The sequence below is a fragment of the Homarus americanus genome, unplaced genomic scaffold (genome assembly GCF_018991925.1).
Source record: "Homarus americanus isolate GMGI-L3 unplaced genomic scaffold, GMGI_Hamer_2.0 scaffold40856, whole genome shotgun sequence".
Classification (NCBI taxonomy): Eukaryota; Metazoa; Arthropoda; class Malacostraca; order Decapoda; family Nephropidae; genus Homarus; species Homarus americanus.
Window position 1 is genome coordinate 947,211 of NW_024734615.1, and position 6,360 is coordinate 953,570.

The following is a 6,360-nucleotide window of genomic DNA, read 5'->3' on the forward strand; positions in this document are numbered from 1 at the left end:
AAGATCCTCCCCCCCAAGTAGGTTTGGGGGGGAGGATCTTCATATGATCCAAATAATTTTTATTTTCTTAATTTTTGCACATTTAGAAAAAATAAATCTATATTTCTTTCCTTTGGTTTTCTTCATATTACCTCACAGGTGAATTATCATACATATTGAGGTAAGCTTCCTTATTAAAGACCTCAATGAAGTAAAAATTAGACAATTTAAGGCAACATAATTTAAGAATGAATGAAAAGGCTTTAATAAAGAAATAATATAGAACCACTGTTTTATTAAAATTTAATGACATGAATCGTTCACCACTTAAAGTAATGTATGGAACATAGTAGTTACCTAACTAACTAAAGCCGTATTACTTCTTAATGCATGTCTTCTATGTCCAGTGGAAGTCCAGAAATCAAAGTAATATTATGTTGAACTGCACATGCAATTATAATATTTTTGGTAGTAGACAGCTTTGCTCTTACATGTTGTAAGACAGCAAATCTCCTCTTCCACACTCCAAATGTCCTTTCAATTGTAGTTCTTGTTTTAATATGAGATCTGTTATATTTCCTCTGCCTTTCATTAGCTGGATTATGGATTGGAGTGAGTAAGTATGGACGCAACGCATATTCACTATAACCAAGGAGAAAGCCTCGATAACCACCGGCCTGCAGACTGTCACAAAGTCTTGACGTTGTGAATATGCGGGAGATGATGTCTGATTTTTGTAAGCAGCTCCCTGGTGCTGTCCTTAGATGCTCTGTAGCACTGAATAAATTCCTTTTCATTATAATACTGAAAAGGATCTCGTCTTATATTAAATCGTCGCTTCCTCATATCATCAACTTGACTAAACATCCTTATTTCTTCGATGTCATCAAGGTGTTGTCTGTAGGTCTGCATGCTGTAAAATCAGAACATTATCATTTTATTTATAATTTCTTAATTTAAATTTTTTAATAAAATTTGTTTCTAGGACAACTGCCCCCTTGAAAATTGACCCACATTACCAGTGAATAACTGGCACAAAATATGGATCTAACCTATCTTTAACTTAAAAAAAAATAATAACCTAACCTAACTTAACCTAACCTCACTTTAACTTAATCTAATCGAATTTAAACTTCACCTAACTTAACATAACCTAACCTAACAAAATATTAAATATGACTGATCCACAATTTTTTCAATTAACCAATGTTTTTTATAGAAATCTGTAAGTGTTGCCGATTGAATACCATCATACAGATGGCAAAGTTAAAACTGATCTCTCATGTCAGTGCAGTGGGGGCCCCTGCCTTGCATTGTACACACACTTCAAATTGCATAGAAACTTCTTAAGAGCCAAACTACGTCAAGTTGATCAATTGTGCATCCAATGGGCTTTTTTTGTGACAACCAAGTTTAGTTAATTGTCACTCCCAAACTGTCTACTGTGCTGTGTGGTTTTCTGATATTGTTTAGAATATAGCTAAAAAATGTAGTTATACTTAGATGAATGAAAATATCATTTGTAAAAATTAAAAGTAAATAGATTTTTTTTTAACCAAAGAGTGCAGTGTTGAGTGTATTATTAAAACTGTGATGTAGCCGAATATTGCAGAATTTTAGAGCCAATTATTTGTATTGATAGTAAGCTGTACTTATTCTTTATTTTATTAGTGACAGTAAATATTTAAGTTAAAGAATAAAGAAAATGAAATCTTCTACTTACTTATGTCGGCATATTTCTGCCTGACACACAAGACACTGTAGATCGTACCCCATAGCTAATATCTTGTTGAAAATAAATATTAACGTTTATACTAAACTATATTACTGGGCCCAAAACTGTGATATTTTCCTTGCTAACTCAAGATAGAGTGAGCTCACTTGGCTTGCCCCATTCCGGAAAAAATAAGTGTATTTCGTGTTTCAGATGGTTGAAATTTTATTACTACTACGACAAAAATATTGTATGAATGAATAAAGATAAGAAACATACCTTAAATGATAACAGAAGTAATTGTTAATTGAAGATGAGGCTCACAGCACAGACAGCAGTCGTCATCGAAGTCGGAGCTGTGATGTCAACATTCCAATAATGTTTCAAGTTCATAACAGTGTTGTGAAAGTTCATTTATCCGTATTAACACTTCTTTTAATTGTTCTTATCAAAAAAATAATATAATTCGACGTAGACATCTGTAATATAAAGTACTGGAAGAACTTTCATAAAATATAATGATGATTATTATTTGTCGTAAGGCAGCTATCGGGTGGGGGTAGCCACCCGATGTTGTTTCCAACATTTCAGGGATATGCGTACGGTTCCCTTCCGATACCTCGTTTATCGGGATGACTATTAATAGACCAGCACGAACACTATCAATTGGCATTGTGCTTCGTATTGACTATCAATCCGGCCCATAGACTGTACCAATTGTATCGCTTTTGGCCATTTTTCAATATAGTTATTATCATTATCATATTACTATTATGATCATTACACATATTCTAATTAGCAGCGTTATTTATGTCATTTTTATTATTATTATTATTAATATTATATATTATTATTATTATTTATAAATATGTAGGTCACGATCACATTCTGGAAAGTACGTTTCCCAATTGTATTTAGATATAATTTCTAAGTAGAACCAGACGAGGTTGGCAGAACAAGGTCATGCATCTTCACACTTCTCGAAGGTAAAATAAATCACCCGTACAAGCAAGTGAAGAAACTCAGTCTTAATCACGAAAAAATCCCAAGGCTAAAAGCAAGTTTGAACTCAAGACTTAATTGCGAAGAAGTTCGAGGCTAAAAATAAGTGGAAAAGTCTTGAGACAAGCACCTTGACTCAACAAACTTGTGAATTTTGCAAAGTTTGCACTGTGTGTCCTGATGGTGCAAAACCTCCTTTTACTCTCTTAGCTATTTCTCTTTCACATACTCTCCTCTTTCTCTCTCTCTAGCCAGGAGACGCCAAAACCTCGTTGCTCAGACTACAGTCAGACTACACTATAGCTCTTCTACACAGGACAACGGGAATCAACTTAAGGACTTATGGTGATGTAGTTTTAATCCACAAGCTGTACAATCGCCTTCACGTGTCCTTGGTACAGTGACCGGCGGCGGGTGTTGTGAGAATTGACACCAATGTGTTTGTTTACATCGTAGTGTATGGAGGCGCTTGAGCAGACGCAACCTCGTTACTGTGTTCAGAACGTAGTGTTAAGAAAACATTTCTCCTTTATCTAAGAATGCTGATTCTTCCAGTATAGCTACAGATTACATTATAGAACACCATTGCCTACAATATGGTCAAATTTGATGGTGGTGGTGGTGATGGGGTGTTGTGACCCACGGTGATATGGAGGGGGGAGGGAAATTGAAGGAAGGAAGGGAGGGAGGGAGTCGTGCGCTGAGGTTTGGGGAGGGGTAAGATTGTACCAAGTTATTTTGTGAAGGCAACCACATTATCAGGTTATCGCATATCTAGGCTCTTCTCCCCAATCTATTAATATTAATACTGTAGCTCATATTTTAATAATTCCAATTAAAGTAGTACAGAACAACAAATAAAACGTTATTGTTTATCATCTGCTATACTATATATTCTTACCTGAAAAATTTATGGTTTCTGAGTCATTTTATAGGAAGAAATGTTGTCGACATGCGTGTAGTGAATGCCAACACAATATGATATGAGTCATACCATATGACATACTACTGTACTTATTCGAATATGAGTGTATTTATAAAATACAGTGCAATTTGCCGTAACGAAAGTCATACAGTATTTTACAGAGACAGGCGGTGTGGGAGTGCTGGGTAAGTGGGAGGGGGTGGGGTCTAGGGCTAGGCTATTGCTTGCTAGGGTAGGGATGCGGTCATGATTACAGGTCAATCGGGACCATCAGGTCAAATATATTAGGAGAACTAGGCTAAGACTAGTTATGTTATTGCATTATAAAATCATTCTGTGTATTTTATGATAAAAATAGAACCGATTTTTCACACTTACTTAGTTCGGGCTCCTTGATATACACGAGATAGGTGGAACACACTCTTGCACTTTTCATAGGCTATTGCACGATATCACGATGTCTGTTTTAAGTATTGGCTTTTCTATGTACACAATATTCTTGTCGAAAACACATTTTAAAAAAGTGATATAAAAGGACTTAATATCATTCCATACATAACAGTAGCTCACAAAGTAATTCAGTGTCACAAGTCAGGTAGGAATAACAGTTGATGCCGTTAAGAGAAGGGAACACTAATTTTCACTTAACTCGTTCAAATACCCACTATATTTCTAAAAAGTCATTATTTTATCACTTAACACAATCAAAATCCGTCTTTCATTGTAAAGTATAAGTAGTGTTATCATTAAGGACTTAAACAAGTTTTCTGGAATGTTCCTTTCGACCATGGTGTTATGAAATAAACACTCTATTTTCTTTGTTCGTGTAGTTTCTAGATCTTTCCATGGCATAAATTTCAGCACAGATGTTTGTAGCCAGATTATTCTATGAATGTTTTACAAAAAAAAGTCGCCGAGCACTTAATAATAGCAGATTTTAACGAACTTGTTGTCTAGCGTGTGCACTAACAAACAGTAAACCTTCGAGTATTAAAACAATATATATGTACTACGAACACAATTAGTAATATTGTCATTTGAAGTTTGTGTTCCGTTTTAAAATATTAAGAAAAAAATTAATAAGAATGATAAGTGCATGCGAGGAAATCCCAATAAAATTAATTTTTCAATTGATCAACACTAGCAATAAGTTTTTTTTTTCATTCGTTAAAAGATGTTCAACCCGCGCCTCCCCCAGGGTACTCGGTCGACCGCAGCGCCCCTAGCGGCAGCCTCGGCCTCTGACTGACCCGGGCTGACCTACTCACTCACTGAAGTCACTTTTAGTTACTGATCAACAGCGGAATGGTCCAACAGAAAAGACAAACATCCAAATTTATTTGTTTACCGGTTCCTTATAGATAAAATAAGGTAAGCTTAGTATGTTATTTTAACTTTACATGATTAGCTGTAGAAGTAGTGGCACCAACAACCATGTCCACCCTGTAAGAACGAAATTCTTTGTTCCCTTAGCACGGGCTATCTATCATGCAATGTATGATGTGTATCGAAACAGTGGAGAATAGATTGGGGTTAAGATTCGTTATACACTAATATGATCTATAGTTTCGTGAGAGATAAAGGTCAATTTGAGTTTCCACCAACCACGGCTCTTGAGTTGACCAATGTGTTTTTCCGGTGGTTTAGACAATTTTAAGACACTTCTTCCATGACGATTCCTCGCAAATAACTGAAATATACCGGAAGATACACAGATCAGGGCAGATCCAGGAATATCAAAAGGGGGACCCCAGAAGTTTGGGTGGGTGAACATGCCGAGCAAAGAGAGCCCACCCAGCCAGGGGTTTTGGGTGGGGCGTTGAACACCTCACCTCCCCAGATTTTTTTTTTAAATGTGACCAATATCATGAGCATTTTCAGGCCATTTTAAATCACGTGCACTTGGTACTGGCAGATATTCTGAGGTTAATAGTAATTACTTGTATTATACAAAAATGCTGGAGTGCAATACTGCATTAAAGAAAAAGTACTGGAATTTTCTGATGAAAACCCTAATAGAAACTTGCCGAACCGAATCCATGACAAAACCCCAACAGTTTGCTACCGACAAAGCGACATACTGAAGCACTTAACCTAACCAAACCTAACCTAACATAAAAGTGTTTTATTTTATATTTTATATGTGAGACTGGGGTTTTCTCCGTAGACCCGCCTAGCCAACCAAAGAAACCTACTTAACCTTACATAACATTGTAGGGGGGGGGGGGCGGGGCGACCCCCCTTCCCCCCACCATATAAAACAGAAAGTATTTACTTTGATATCTGGTACCAATAACAGCAACTTTCTTGGTGCGGCATGGTGGAATTTTTCGTTTTTTGTGGACCTGAGAACACTTGGACCAAAACTACCCGCTTGGCCTCAGAGCAAGCAAACAAAGCAGACTCAGAGTTGCAGACAACAAAAATGAGCACAATCGAACAACGTGTGCTGGCGCTAGCCATCTGCTCCAGGATTATAAAAAAATGCATAAGAAAAACCTATCAATTTCCTGTTATGGGCTGACAGAAAACGAATCTTTACCAAATTGATTTAGATGTGATAGATTGTCTTATTGTCTCCGTTGATTAATGTGGCATTACTGGACAGTAAACGCTAGTAGAAGTTAAGGATTAAATTGGAGTGAAGGATGCTATGGTATTTGCCAAATCCTCCTTCACGACTACATTGCAGACCTCTACCCTAGCAGGATTATCTAAAAATAACTCAGGGCAGAAGCAC

At 36.5% G+C, this 6,360-nt stretch overlaps 1 long non-coding RNA gene across 1 annotated transcript; it reads right to left on the reverse strand.

Annotated features, from left to right (window-relative positions):
- Positions 1 to 257: 257 nt before the first annotated feature.
- On the reverse strand, positions 258 to 2,037 carry LOC121870349. Its single transcript, XR_006089699.1, has 2 exons — positions 1,973 to 2,037; positions 258 to 892 (listed from the first exon to the last, which is right to left on the reverse strand). It is a non-coding gene; the product is annotated as an uncharacterized LOC121870349 (long non-coding RNA).
- Positions 2,038 to 6,360: the final 4,323 nt, after the last annotated feature.